This window comes from Pistacia vera, unplaced genomic scaffold (genome assembly GCF_008641045.1).
Source record: "Pistacia vera cultivar Batoury unplaced genomic scaffold, PisVer_v2 Contig906, whole genome shotgun sequence".
Classification (NCBI taxonomy): Eukaryota; Viridiplantae; Streptophyta; class Magnoliopsida; order Sapindales; family Anacardiaceae; genus Pistacia; species Pistacia vera.
The window spans coordinates 68680-85201 of record NW_022196786.1 but is presented as its reverse complement, the minus strand read 5'-3'; the positions used below and the strand labels follow the sequence as shown (position 1 = coordinate 85201).

General features: G+C 36.7%; 1 non-coding gene across 1 annotated transcript; it reads left to right on the top strand.

Annotated features, from left to right (window-relative positions):
• Window positions 1-1170: 1170 nt before the first annotated feature.
• Window positions 1171-1277, top strand: LOC116119819. Its single transcript, XR_004126450.1, has one exon. It is a non-coding gene; the product is annotated as a small nucleolar RNA R71 (small nucleolar RNA).
• The last annotated feature ends 15245 nt before the right edge of the window (window positions 1278-16522 follow it).

Below are 16522 nucleotides of genomic sequence, written 5' to 3'. Positions count from 1 at the left end.
CTTTTGTTTGATAAAATTGCCTTAAGAAATTTTGCGTAGCTCGGCATCTGTTGCAATGCATTTGCAAAAGGAATGTTAATATAAAATTTTCTAAATATTTCAATGAATTTGGAAAACTGCTTATCCTAATTCTTTTTCTTCAATCTTTGAGGAAATGGCACAGGAGAAGTGTGATGTGCCAATTCTGGTGGTATCTCGGGGAATGGCAATTTCTCTTTCTTCAGCCTTTGCCTCACTTCCCGTTTCTATTCTTCTTCCCTAGAACTAGATGGTTTCTTTTCAGCAACTATCTCTTCATCTACTTCCTCATCAGATTCTTCCTTTTCCTTTGGTGGTTTTTCTTCTTCTCTTGATTTTTTCACCTCTTCCAAAACTGTCCCACTCCTCAAAATTATTGAATTTGCTTGCTCACGTGGGTTAGTCATTGTGTTGCTTGGTAAAGACCCCTATGGTCTCTCATTTAGCTTTTCAGCTAACTGCCCTATCTGTACCTCCAAGTTCCGAATGGACGTCCCTTGATTTCTGAAATTCGTTCTCGTCTCATTCATAAAACTTGTGGTCTCTTGCATAAAATTCCTAAACATGTCTTCCAATTTTGTCACTCTTGGGTCTCCTGGTTGATTGTTCACCCATGTTTGGTTAGTTGGCAATGCTCTTTGGTTCCATTAATTATTTTGCTGGTTCTGATTTCCCCAAGACAGATTTGGATGATTCCTCCAACCAGGATTATATGTGTTGGAATATGGATTGTTTGGTTGCCTCTGATTTCCTGCCAAGTAGTTAACCTGCTCTGATGATGATGATGACGATGATGAAGCAATTGTGTTCTCCACTTGACAGTCACTGCTCACGTGATTACCTGCACAAAAATCACAAGTTAGTTAAGGAGCTTGAATGGAATTTACCTGCATACTTCCCAACTATTTCTGAAGTGTTGTCAGTTAGGCTGAAATGGCTGTATATGCTTCAACTTCATGAAGACCCATAGATTTCTTCGGTTGCACCCTCTCATTAGGTCTTTGATAATTGTTGCTTGCCAGAACCTCAAGCAACTCGTGAGCTTCTTCTGGAGTCTTATTCTGTAGTGCTCCTCCCGAGGCTACATCCACCATAGTTTGCACATTCACCATCAATCCGTTATAAAATGTTTGGACTTGCATCCAAACTAGCAACCCATGATGTGGACACCTTCTCAGTAATTCTGTGTATCTCTTCCAAGCCTCATACAATGATTCTGACTCTTCCTGTAGAAACGATGTGATATCATTTCTCAGCTTTGCCGATTTTGCTGGAGGAAAGAATTTGGTCAGGAACTTTTGTGCTAAATCATTCCATGTTATGATCGTTCTTATTGGTAATGCCATTAACCATCCCTTAGCTTTATCCTTCAATGAAAATGGGAATAGTCTCAATCTGATTGCATCATCTGACACTCCGTTTGACTTGAAAGTATCACAAATCTCCAAAAAATTGGCAATGTGTAGATTTGGATCTTCCTTCAAATCCCCCCTGAACTGTACTGACTAATGGATCATCTGGATGATTACCGACTTTATCTAGAAGTTGTTGGCTTGTACAGCTGGTCTAGTAATACTCGACCCATTGCCTTCAACTGGAGGGACTGAGAATTCCCTCAGTAATCTATTATCTGCCATCTCTACAACTATTACTTCTAGTTCAACTGTAGCTTCTCTTTCTCTTCTTTCTCTGTTCAGTCTTTGACTGGTTCTTTCAATCTCAGGATCAGCAGGAACCACTGGCTGACGTCTTGCTCTTCGCATAAACTACATAGAAACATAGAAAGAGTGAGATCACGCCAACCTAAAAGACTAACTAAAATTAAACAAACAACAATGAAGCAAAAATAAACTCCAATCTAGCTAACACAAGAAAAATTTAATGTTAACACAAACTCAATCCCCGACAACGGCGCCAAAAACTTGATGCTTGTTTACTACAACATGCAAAAATTAGCAAGTGCACTAGTTGCATAAAGTAATAAAGTGATGAGTGAGTATCGTTCCCACAAGGATTGGTTGCTAAGCACTAAGTTTTCTACTGTTTTCAAGTTGAAGCAATCGAATTTGTTTCGATTAATGGGAGAAATTCAACTTAAAACTAAAACAGAAATTTCTAAATTATGAAAGCAAGATTAGAAACAAGGTAATATCAATTTAAACAAACGGGTAGGGTTTTGACTTCATTCGGACTGTATGGATTAAACCTACAGATTATGCTATTTCCATATTCACATGCATTGATTGTAAATCGAATTCTCTAAATTGTAAACATACCTTCTTAGGCTAAGTTTTCCTACTTTTCCCTATTAAACTTCCGTACCCAACAATTTGAAGATTAATAGTTCTAAGCTCATTAAGCACCTAGAATCCTAGATTGATTTCATTGATTCTTAAATCTATCTCTAGCATTTAATATTACAATGGTGATTACCCAAGAAGCTTAACATGACTCATTTCTCAATCTCATCATGTTCATCAATTAAAACCAATAAATCCAGAATAACCACACAATTCTTGCACCAGCATATGAAAAATAATAAAAATCAATTGCTCAATCCATGAGAATCCGAACTACATCAAAACCCTAACCCAAAATGGGTTAGTTCATAGCTAAATCAATACAATAAGCAAGAAAAATAATAAACACAAAGTTCAACATGATAAAATGAGAGAAAAGAAAAGAGATCTCCCCTAGTTGAAGAATCCACTAGATTCAATCCCAAATCTTCTCACTTTTCAACACAAATTCGTCAAATCTAAACTAAAAAGATGAAAAAGCTACTCTAAACTAAGAAAAACACGACCTCCTTCTCAAAATGGTAAAGTTTCGCTTTTATACCTCGCATAAAAAGCTAAAACTTTGCCTAAAAATGAAACTGTGCGTTTTAACGAAACTGAAAATTGCAGACTTCGCCGCGGCGAAGAAGAAAGCTCGCCGCGGTGACGAAGTAAATGTAACTCTTGAGCGTGACTCATTTCGCCGCAGCGAGGAACAAACTCCGCTTGCTTCTTTGCTTGAATCTTCAATCTTCGATGGTCTCCCATGGAAACAAGCTTCATAGTGCTTTACTTTGCTTAAGAACTCTCCCAACTTCTGAGATCCGCTTACTTCTGAGTCCAGAAACTCCAATTAGCTCATTATTTGCTCAAAATGTCCATTTTGGCCTGAAACACAAAATGTAAAGAATTAAGTAGCAATTCAGACATAAATGAACTAAGAAGTATCTAAAATCCTAATAAAAATAGTATAATTCTCGGATTATCAGATAACAATGGGGCCATTGCTCAGGCCAAGGAACCACGGTGTCATCAAAGATCCAAACACATTCTTAAATGTTTTCACCTTATCAGGGAAATTGTTTGCAGGGGAGATGTGCAAATAAGCAGAGTACCTACCAATGATAACATGTTAGATCCACTTACTAAAGCTCTGTTGTAGCAAAAGCACGATAGGCACTTGGCATCATTTGGTATTAAATACATAAATGATTGGCTATAGATGCAAGTGGGAGATTTTTGGTGTAGGTGCCCTTGAGCCAATCATATTGTTGTATGTTGACTCTGTGGATCATGAATATATATATATATATATATATGAAAGGCATTGATTATATTATGTAAAGCATATTTCATATGTATGTATTAATATATGCCCTTAGAGTGGTTGAACCATTATGAGGGAATCAAGTAGAGATAATTCTTGATTGTGAGATCTGTAAAACCCCTCTCTAGTCAGGTATCCTTTGAATATCCCTCAATGAGAATCTAGGGGATACATGTCTAGAGAACGAGTTGTATTTAGAAAAACCTGTGTAAGGATAATAATAATAATATCCAAAACATCATATAAGATGTCACGCAGGATCCAAACTTATAATTTAAAAAACTTTAAGAATTTATCTAGAAATTACATAATCAAAACATATATATAGAATGGAAGCTTCCAAAGGTGTTTCATAGACATTTATCATTTACATTATTTACATCAAGACAAAAACATCAAGATGACAATAAATCATCTCCCCTCATGTGTAGCCCCACTGTCTCTAGCATCCTTCGCTTGCAAAATAATCAACAATGAAAAGGGTGAGCGCTAATCGCTCACAAGGAATGATCCATTTCATTCTAAATGTGCTATTGGACCTTCATTTAAACATATTTATTAACACACCACTTACCTTTTACATCTAGGTATGCTTCCCTTTTCTTACTAATTCATCTGCTTTTCATCATTTTATCTCATGGCTATATAAACATCAATGTGTACACATACAAATAAGTATGTAAACATAGTACACACACATCACATGTCATGATATAACATCTAAATATCATCTAACATGAGTATAAATCATCTCATGATGTAAATAACATCATAACTTATGTAATGCAACTAAATGCATATGAATCATCTAATGTCTAGCTGATTGGACTTTTCTTAGTGTCTTAAGCACTTCATATCATCTAGCCTCAAATTCATCTAGAGTTCATATCATCAGGAGGTGTGCTTACATGTTATTTAGCATCTAAAGCATATATTCATCTTTCCTCAACTGGTATACGAGGATATGCTTACGTGTTTTTCATCATGTCTATATGAATCTCTAACATCTTATGGCATGTAAATACATATTTTAGTGAGCTTAATACTTTTGATTCATCTATGGATTATCAATCCATTTACATTACCTCTTACTCATATTCATCATCTTAAAACATGTATTACATTACATCTTCATGCCATTTCATAACATTAATCATGCATTCACATTATGACCATGTATCTTTCAAAGAACATCTAACTAATGGGTAAACATTAGTACATGGCTTAATCACATCAATACATAATCAATTCATAATCATAAGAATTAATTATTAAATCTTAAACTTTAATAACTAGAACCTTATTCTTCAGGCCATTTTCCATCCATTTCCTAAACGAATTATCTCTTGGCCTAAACATGAAAGTTATAGGGCTATGTCTTAACATTCTACTTCTTCAAGAATCATCTCATTTCGATTTTTAAAACTCAAGATATGGTCGAAATACTGAAGCATGTTTAACATAACCACTAAACTTACCAAATCCAATTTTTTTCATATCAAACCATGCCACAACAATTCCTATTGACAATTAACAAATAGGTCAACTTATAGATCAAATAAACCTCCCTTACTAGTCTTTAACATCTTAAAGGAAGTGTAAAACCTCATTCCCGTAATCATCCATCATTGCTATAACATTGTAAGTTAATGCAAACAACACATCAACACTTCTAATAGCGAACACTCAACACCATGTGGCCTCCACCACTACAAGTTTTGCCACAATCAGCATCAATACTTCATTTTCTTCAATTAAACATAACAACTCATAAAACATAAATGGCAATAACTTCATGTATAATGAATTCAAGGCAATAAATAAAATTAATGAATTCAACTACACTTGCCATCAACTAATTCTATGTCTTAAAGCCTTAATTTAAGATTTCATTAAAATCTACAAACCCTAGCATAATCCCTAAAGTCATGGGAGGTTCTTCCTTACCTTTTGAAAGAATTCCCCCACCAAATTCGTTGCCTTTATCTTCTTTTACACCTTAATCCTACATATATAACATTATACCTTAACATCTACCTCAAATCTTCAAATCACATCAAAACTAGGGTTTTTAATCCTTACCTTAAACCCTTCAATTTGAAGATCCAAGGCTCCTATCTTGTTCTCTTGAAAAATTATGCAAAACGCCTTTGAAACTTAGAGAGAGAAAGCTTGTTTCATGGAGGATTTGAGAGAAAATGGAAGAAAGGTTGAAGAAATGATGTCTCCTCTTGGCTTGAACAATTTTTCCTCTCATTTATAGGAAAATATTTCATTAATTTTCCAATACTATGCTATTGGCCCAATTATTTTAACTATAAAACTCATAAGTCCTTAATTCTTCATATAAGGGCATTTTGGTCTTTTGACACTAAACATAATTATTACTTAATTAATGCCATTAAATGCAATTAAGCCTACTCATCCTTCACTTTTGTAATGCTTATCCATAGGCATGCCTCTAATACTCTTTTATGGATAATTGATTCATACCGTCCCAAATGAATTGACTATTTTGTCCTTAGTTAGATTTTATGCTTTTTAACATAAAATTAACATGTAAAGGACTATTTTGAGTTGGGAACATACCTTTGACATTTTGGGTATTACAAGATCCCTATGGTCACTTATGGTGGCCATTCTAGAAATGTCCATAGTTAGAGAAGTATCCTGATCAAGGGTATAGATAATATGGTAAGACTATCATAGCGTTGAACGACCCTACCAGAAGGTAGTGGCTTATTTCACATGTCAAGATTGTTTGGTGACAACTTGGTGCAGCACATGGGTGCTTGTTTGTAACGCCCACTTGAGGTACGTAACTAATATATGTAGTATTGCCTAAATGTTTATTGATTTGCCCTTAAGTAAGTTTGAATGAGTGTTTTGGTTTGGTTGAGTGGTTGCCCTGAAAATTGTAAAGACTTGGCGAAATTTTGGTGTTCCAGACTTCGCCGCGGCGACGTAGGTTTTGTAATTACGTACATTCTGTAATTTTTCACCAGGGCGAAGAAAGAGTCTTCACCGCGGCGAAGAGCTGGCTGAAAGTTTGGTGAAGTTTCTAGAGAATTTTCCTTAGAGGCAAAGTGACCATTCTACCCCTAATTAGTAGCTAAAGTGGGGAGTGAAATGTAAGAAAATTTCATGGAGAATGTATTAGAGTTGGGGGTGTGATTGCAATGAATTAAAGGACAAGGATGGAATTTCTAAGAAAGTGTAAGGGCAAAATGGGAAAGAATGTTTGTAAAATGAGATATTAAGGGTTTAGTCTTAGTAAACCCCTCATTTCTCTACTTCCACCTCCATTCCCATTCTTCATTTTCTCTCAACTTCCCACTCAATTATCTAAGGAATTTTAGAGGGCTTTTGAGTTGTTTTTGGTAAAGAGTTAAGCCAAAGCATCCTAAGGTAAGATTTCTTGCTTTATATGTGATATTTATTTATAGAAGTGTTGAAGGCTTATAGTATTATTGTTTAAGGTGTTAGAGAAATGACTATCTACCAAAGGAAAAGAGATTCTAGTGGAGTCACTCAATCACAAGGTAAGTAAATCCAATCCAAGTTAAGGTTTAAGAAATCACTTGAGTAGAGATTTCTTGATGTATGTATATGTTATGCTTGTTGAGAGATTGAGATGAGACGTGTACTTATTTATGGTTGTTCGGTATGTTTAACTTATGAGAAGTGTTTTGGATGTGTGATGAGAGATTGAAGTTGGGTTGAAGTTGGAGGAGTTTTGAGTAAACTTTTTGGGAGTGTTTTTCCTTGACAGGAATTATGATTATACAAGGGAGTTTCCTCCCATTTTGGATGCTTAAAGAGAGAAGTAGAGTTATAATTAAAGTGGAGTTTTTGTATGCACACTTATTGTTTGATGAAATGCCTAAGAGAAGCATGAGTATGAGTAAGGAACCTTAAATTCTTGTAACATTGCATATTTGCATTTCATGAGTGCATTTAATGAGCATGAGCCATCCACATGCATATATTTTGCATTTGTGTAATAGCTTGAGAAAGAGTATAGAATTCTAAGAATAAAGCACTTTAAAAGTAAAGAGAAAGAAAGAATAAAAGAAAGAGAAGTGCTAAAGAAGAGAATAGAATAGGTTGTGCGATGGGGAACCTGTAATAACTGATTTATACTAGGATACTCATAGAAATATATTAAGGAAAATACATTTATATTTGTAAAAGTAAATGGGCCCACAATTTTCTTTTATTACATATAAACATTCTTTATACAAAATAGAATATCATTTACAAAATGCCATTAAAACAGCGGATAGTGTAACTACTGCTCCTCGCTTGCCGACGCCTATCCGACCGCGTTCTCACCTTGATCCTACAACCACAAAGAAAACAACGAGGTGAGCACAAACTAATGCTCAGTAAGTAAATCCTCTACTTGACTGTCCCCATAACTCTTTCTCTTAATTCTTTCCTTACACTCTTCTTATCTCATTTATTATTTTCTCATCCACATAGCTCTCGTTACTTAACTTCTGCTATATGTCACAGCCTCATCTTACCGGAGGCACGGTTGGATGGAGTTCACACAGTACCAACCCACTCTTCGTGACTTTCGGGTGGAGATCACAAAGCACCAACCCGTTTTTCGTAACTACAGGGTGGAGATCACAAAGCACCAATCTGTTTTTAGTAACTACTGGGTGGAGATCACAAAGCACTAACCCGTTTTTAGTATTTTTCTCATTCTCTCTACTCTTAGAGTAGTTCATACACAAATTTCTCTACTCTTTTTCAAGCCACTTCTCAATGCACAATTAATCTTCTCCACTAATGCACTCATGAAATGCCAACATGCAATGTTGCAATAATTAAGGTTTACTACTCATGATTCTCTTAGGCATTTCATCAAACAACTAGTGTGCATACATAAACTCTACTTTATCTATGGTTCTATCCCTCTCTTGAATCATCCAAAATGGGAGAAAACTCCCTCACCAAGCTATAATTCATGTCACAACATAACACTTCCAAAGAGATTTCTCAATCTCCTCCAATTTTATCTCAAACTACATTCTCATCACACATCACACTTCTCATGATTGAAGTGTATTTAACACCCACAAAGCAATTATTCATCTCCATCTCAGTTCTCCATAACATATCATCTAACATGCATACACAATTTCTACTAAATCTCTACTCAAAAGAGTTCTCAAATATTAACTTGGATTGGGATTTACTTACCTTGTAATAGAGAGATCTCACTAGCACTTTCCTTTCCTTTACAATGCTTGTCTCTTCTCTACCCTTTAAACAATAACACCATAAGATTAATATATGCAAAACTTCACATCTAAAGCAAGAATCCTTACCTTAGGATGCCTTAGATTAATTTTCTACCCCAAACTACTCAAAAAGTCCTCTAAAAGTCTTGAAAGGTTGAAGGGAAAGTTGTGAAAGGTTAAAGGGAAAGTTGAGAGGAAATGGAGACTGGAAGAGGCGGTGGAAGATGAAGAATGAAGGGTTCACTAAGCTTAACTCCTTTTTAGCTCAAAATATCTTCATTCATTCCCATATTGCCCTTGCTCTTTCTTGAAAATTCCATCCTTGTCCTTTAAATCATTACAATCACACCCCTACTCTAACATATTCTCCATAAAATTTCCTTACAATTCACTCCCCACTCTTCCTACTAATTAAGGGTAGAAATGTCATTTTACCCTATGGAGAATTCTCTAGAAACCTCAATAAACTTTTCTGCCATCCTGTTGCCGCGGCGAAGAAAGTTCTGTCGCCCTGGCGAAAAATTACAGAGCCGACATCGCAATTACAAAGTCAACGTTGCCGCGACGAAGACCGAAATTCCAAACTTCGCCAAAACTCAACCAAAATCAGGGCAAACACTTAACCAAACCAACAAAGGGCCAACCAACTAAAAATAACGACGTACAAGCTCAAATGAGAACAAAGCGATAAACATTCAAACATACAACATAATTTACTACGTACCTCAAGTGGGGCGTTACAATTCTCCCCCCCTTAAAAGAATTTCGTCCCCGAAATTCACACAAACAACTCCGGGTAACGATTCTGCATGTCTTGCTCTACCTTCCATGTGGCCTCTTTGACCTTGTGATTTCGCCAAAGGACGTTTACTAATGGAATACTCTTATTCCTGAGTTCTTTAATCTTTCGGTCCAAAATCTGTACTAGACGCTCCTCGTACACAAGGTTCTCTTCTAAGTCAACATCATCTACTTTCAAGATATGGGAGGGGTCACTTACGTACTTCCGAAGCATCGAGACATGGAACATATCATGCACCTTGTCCATGCTAGGTGGTAGTGCCAGTCTGTAGGCCACTTTCCCACTCGTTGCAATACCTTAAATGGACCTATATATCTCGGTGCTAAGTTCCCTTTGCTTCCGAAGCGCATTACTCGCTTGTAGGGGGAAACTTTCAAAAACACTTTATCGCCCACTTGGAATTCAACCTCTTTCCTCTTCAAGTCGGCATAACTCTTCTATCGATCTTGGGCTTGCTTCATTCTGTTTCTAATTAACCTTACGTCCTCTATCATTTTCTGAGTCACCTCTGGCCCAAGAGCGGTACTCAAATCATCCTTTTCGCCGATCTCATCCCAATGTAGTGGAGACCTACATCGTCTACCATACAAGGCCTTGTAAGGCGCCATTTAAATTATAGACTGATAACTGTTGTTGTAGGCAAACTCCACTAATGCATGTAAGGCGCCATTTCATGCCAGGAGGCTTTATAATCCACACAGCAAGCTCTCAGCATATCCTCAAGCACCTGGTTCGTTCTCTCTGTTTGGTCATCCGTTTGAGGATGATAGGCAGTACTGAATGCTAAACGGGTACCCAAATTCCTTTGTAAACTCATCCAGAAAGCTGAGACAAACTTGGAATCTCCATCTAACACTATTGTCTTGGGCACACCATGCAACTTGACTATCTCTTTAATATAAATCTGAGCCAACTGATCTGTAGTGGTGCTCTCTTTTACCGGAAGGAACTGGGCTGACTTGGTTAACCTGTCCACAATCACCTATATAGCATTATACCCTCTCTGTACTCTAGGGAGACCTGTGATAAAATCCATCGAAATGCTCTCCCATTTCCATTCGGGAATACTCAGTGGCTGGAGCAACCCTGACGGTCGTTGGTGTTCTGCTTTCACCTGCTGACAAACCAGATATTTAGCTACAAATTCTGCAATATCTCTCTTCATACCTGGCCACCAATAGCCTTTCTTTACATCTTGATACATTTTGGTTGCTCTAGGATGAGCAGTGTACGGTGTGTCATGAGCCTCTGTAAGTAGTCACTTCCTTAACTCATTATTCTAAGGTATACACAACCGATTCCTGAAATAGAGGACACCATCTATTACTTGAAACTCTGTTGTCTTGCCCTTATGCACTTGCTGAACTATTCTCTGACACCACTCATCAGCCACTTGCTTATCTTTGACTTCCTCTAGTAAAGTAGACTGGACCTCTAACCTAGCAATCTGTAATACCCAAGATATCAAAGGAATGTTCCTAACTCAAAATAGTCCTTTAGATGTTAATTTTATGTTAAAAAGCATAAAATCTAACTAAGGGCAAAATAGTCAATTCATTTGGAACGGTATGAATCAATTATCCATAGAGAGGCTTAGGGGCAAAATGGTTATTTTGCCTATGGATAAGCATTGAAAAAGTCAAGGATGAGTAGGCTTCATTGCATTTAATGGCATTAATTAAGTAATAATTATGTCTAGTGTGAAATGACCAAAATGCCCTTATATGAAGAATTAAGGACTTATGAGTTATACAATTAAAATAATTGGGCCAATTGCATAATTTTGGAAAATAAATGAAATATTTTCCTATAAATGAGATGAAATTCGTTCAAGCCAAAGGAGAGAGCCTTTCTTCAACATTTCTTCCATTTTCTCTCAAATCTTCCATGAAACAAGCTTTCTTTCTCTAGGTTTTCAAGGAGTTTTGCATAATTTTTCAAGGAGAACAAGATAGGAGCCTTGGATCTTCAATTTGAAGGGTTTAAGGTAAGGATTAAAAACTTTAGTTTTGATGTGATTTGAAGATTTGAAGTAGATGTTGAGGTATAATGTTATATATGTAGGATTAAGGTGTAAAAGAAGTCAAAGGCAAAGGATTTGTTGGAGGAAGTCTTTAAAAAGGTAAGGAAGAACCTCCCATGACTTTAGGGTTTATGCTAGGGTTTGTAGATTTTTATGAAACCTTAAATTAAGGCTTTAAGGCATAGAATTAGTTGATGGCAAGTGTAGTTGAACTCATTTATTCTACTTATTGCCTTGAATTCATTATACATGAAGTTATTGCTCTTTATGTTTTATGAGTTGTTATGTTTGATTGAAGAAAATGAAGTGTGGATACTGATTGTGGCAAAAATTGTAGTATTGGAGGCCACATGGTGTTGAATGGTTGCTATTAGAAGTGTTGATGTGTTGTTTGCATTAGCTTACAATGTTATAGCAATAATGGATGATTATGGGAATGAGATTTTACACTTCCTTTAAGATGTTAAAGACTATTAAGGGGAGGTTTATTTGATCCATAAGTTAACCTATTGGTTAATGTCAATAGGAATTGATGTGGCATAGTTAATATGAAAATTCGGATTTAGTGGGCTTAGGGGTTTTGTTAACCCTGCTTCAGTATTTCGACCATAACTTGAGTTATAAAAATCGAAATGAGATGATTCTTGAAGCATTAGAAAGCTAAGACACAGACCTATAACTTTTATGTTTATGCCAAGAGCCAATTCGTTTGAGAAAAGGATGGAAAATGGCCTGAAGCATAAACTGGTTATTAAAGTTTAAGATTTAACATAATCAATTCTTATGATTATGAATTGATTATTAATGTATTATTGTAAGTATGCCATGTACTAATGTTTACCCATTAGTTAGATGATCTTTGAAAGATATACATGGTCATGATGTCAATACATGATTAATGTTATGAAATGGCATGAAGATGCAATATAATACATGTTTTAAGATGATGTATGTGAGCAAGAGGTAATGTAAATGGATTGATAATCCATAGATGAATTAAAAGTATTAAGCTCACCAAAATATGTATTTACATGCCATAAGATGTTAGAGATGCAAATAGACATGATAGAGATGCATATAGACACGATGGAAAACGCGTAAGCATATCCTCGTATACCGGTTGAGGAAAGATGAATATATGCTTTAGATGCTAAATAACGCGTAAGCACGCCTCCCGATGATATGAGCTCTAGATGAAATTTGAGGCTAGATGATATGAAGTGCTTAAGATGCTAAGAAAGGTCCGATCGGCTAGACGTTAAATGTTTCATATGCATTTAGTTGCATTACATGAGTTATGATGTTATTTACATCATGAGATGATTTATACTCATGTTAGATGATTTTAGATGTTATGTCATGATATGTGATGTGTGTGTACTATGTTTACATACTTATTTGTATGTGTACACATTGATGTTTATATAGCCATGGGATAAAATGATGAAAAGCATATGAATTAGTAATAAAAGGGGAAGTATCCCTAGATGTAAAAGATAAGTGATGTGTTAATAAATATGTTTAAATAAAGATCAAATAGTACATTAAGAATGAAACGGATCATTCCTTACTGAGCGATTAGCGCTCACCCTTTCATTGTTGATTGCTTTGCAGGTAGACTAGAAGCGAGGGATGCTAGAGACAGCGGGACTACACGTGAGGGGAGATGATTTATTGTCATCTCGATGTTTTTATCTTGATGTAAATAATGTAAATGATAAATATTTGTGAAATACCTTTGGAAGCTTCCACCCTATAAATATGTTTTGATTGTATAATTTCTTAAAGTTTGTAAATTATAAGTTTGGATACTGAGTGACATTTTATATGCATGTTTTGGATATTATTATTATTATCCTTACACAGATTTTTTCTAAATACAACTCGTTCTCCAGACGTGTATCCTCGGGATTCTCATTGAGGGATATTCAGAGGATACCTGACTGGAGGGGGGTTTTACACAATCCTTCCTAGAAGTACTTCAATATGTTATGTACATAATTCTTCTATCAACTATTTCTGCTTAGTGAGCCGAGACAAATAAGCTTTTCTACTCAAGGCATCGGCTACTACATTGGCCTTCCCCGGTTGGTACTTGATCTCACACTCATAATCCTTAACCAACTCTAACCATCTTCTCATATTCAACTCCTTCTGAGTGAAGAAATACTTTAAAATCTTATGATCGGTGTAGATACTACTTTTTGTACCATAAAGGTAATGCCTCCAAATCTTTAGTGCGAAGACCACGGCTGCTAACTCTAAATCATGCGTAGGGTATCTAGTCTCATACTCTTTCAATTGCCGAGAGGTATATGCTATCACCCTACCTAACTGCATTAACACAGCACCAAGTCCTTGCAGTGAGGCATCTGTATAAATGTCATAATCTACACCCTCCCGTGGTAACTCTAACACGGGAGCTTACGTTAATCTCTTCTTCAACTCCTAAAAGCTCTCTACACGTGCTTCTGACCATACAAAAGGAGTTTTCTATTTGGTAAGAGCTGTCAATAGTTTAGCCAACTGGGCAAACCCTGCTACAAATCGCTGGTAGTAACCTGCTAAGCCTAAGAAACTCCTGACTTCTTTCACTATTTTCGGCCTCTGCCATTCAAGGATGGCCTGCACTTTACTCGGATCCACTGAAATCCCTTCTTTAGACATAGTATGGCCCAAAAATATCACCTGATCAAGCCAAAACTCACACTTAGAAAATTTAGCGTACAACTTCCTTTCTCTCAATCGCTGCAACACTATTCTCAAATGTTCCTCATGCTTAGAATAAACCAGGATATCGTCAATGAAAACCACTATAAATCGATCCAAATAATCATGGAATACCCGGTTCATCAAGTCCATAAAAACTGTTGGGGCATTAGTCAAACCAAACGACATCACTACAAACTCATAATGCCCATACCTTGTACGGAAGGCAGTCTTAGCCACATCTTGCTCAGCCACTCTTACTTGATAGTACCCTGACCTCAAATCAATTTTAGAGAACACTGTGGCTCCTTTCAACCAATCGAACAAATCATCAATGCGAGGTAGCGGGTACTTATTCTTCACTGTCACTTTATTCAACTCTCTATAATCGATACACATCCGTAGTGACCCATCTTTCTGAAAGATGGATGCATGGAGAATCAAGCATATCATGCTATAACAAGTATAGTCATAGTTTAAAAAAAATTTCAATCAAATTGAAATAAGTAAGGTAGAACATGTTACCTTAAGTCCTTAACAACCTTGGAGACTCTTAATTTCAAGAGAAATTAAGCAAAAGAGTATCCACACCAAGGGAAGAAGAAATTTAACAAAAACCAACTCGATTAAGGGCGAAAGAGGAAACAATAACAACGTACCTCAAATGGGGCGTTACATCATTGCTGTCATATCATGAGTTTCTTCCATTAATTCCCACCAAATTCGGGCATCACCCCGAAACAAGAAACTCGCATACTGGATCTTCTCTTGGTCTGACATGGGAAATAAACCTGTGGCTCGTTCTACGGACCCAAACCACTCTTCTGCTATTAGTGGATCCGTAGTACCCTTAAACTCTGAGGGTTGATGTTGACTGGAAAGACCGTAAATCGGTTCAACTCTGCTCTGTACTAGGGGAGGTACCGATTGTCCTCTTTCGACATGCGCAACTGGCGGTACCTGTACGGGGTTTTTAACTCTTCCTTGGGTTTCTGCCATGACTTGCTGTATAATTCACCGAATTCTAGCTTCATCCAAGGGAGGGGGCGTAGACTCTAGTGGGTTAGAAAGTTCTCCTTCATTCACCACACCCTTACCATGTTTCCGGTAACTACGCCTCATCTACAAAATAATCACACCAATGAACTCGAGAAACAATTACTGTAAGGAAAGAATTAACTCACACAGTCGGTTATAGGATGTCGTGGCGATGAGAATAGTACACTGTTCAATCCCAAAATCTTTTCTCTGATACCAAAAATGTAACAACTACTGTAAACTAGTACAATGCATGCATAATAATAATAATAATAATAGAACCAAACTGTTGAGGAGAGTCCACATTCACCCCCTTGGGTATTGTAACAACTGCTGTAAACTAGTACAATGCATGCATAATAATAATAGAAAATGGGCCCAAAACTTTTCTTTTTTATTATATGTAATAAGTCTTTTATACACAAAGAGCATTATTTACAAAATGCCATTTAAAAAGACAAAAAATAAGGGAAACAGTGTAGCTATTGCTCCTTGCTTGTCGACGCCCCTCCAACTGCATCATCACCTAGATCCTGCATCCACAAAGGAAAATAACAGGGTGAGCACAAAATAATGCTCAGTAAGTAAGCCCTCTATCTGTCTATCCCCGTATGTATTTCTCTTAATTCTTTCCTCACACTTTCTGTTGTTTTCCACTAAACGTCGTGGCCTCATCTTACCGGAGGTATGGCCGGATAGCATTCACACAGCACCATCTCACTCTTCATGACTGTCGGGTGGAGTTCACACAGCACCAACCCGCTCTTAGTGACTACTGAGTGCGGATCACGAAGCACCTACCTGATTTTCGTAACTATCGGGTGGAGACCACAAAGCACCTACCCGTTCCTCATGACTTTCGGGTGACGATCACAAAGCATCAACCCGTTTCTACTAACTAATCGGGTGACGATCACAAAGCATCAACCCCTTTCTAATAACTGTCGGGTGATGATCACAAAGCATCAACCCATTTCTAATACTCTTCTCATTCACTCTACTCTAGCACTTCTCATTCTCTCTACCCTTAGAGTAGTTGCATCCACAAGGTTCTCTACTCATAGAGCAAGT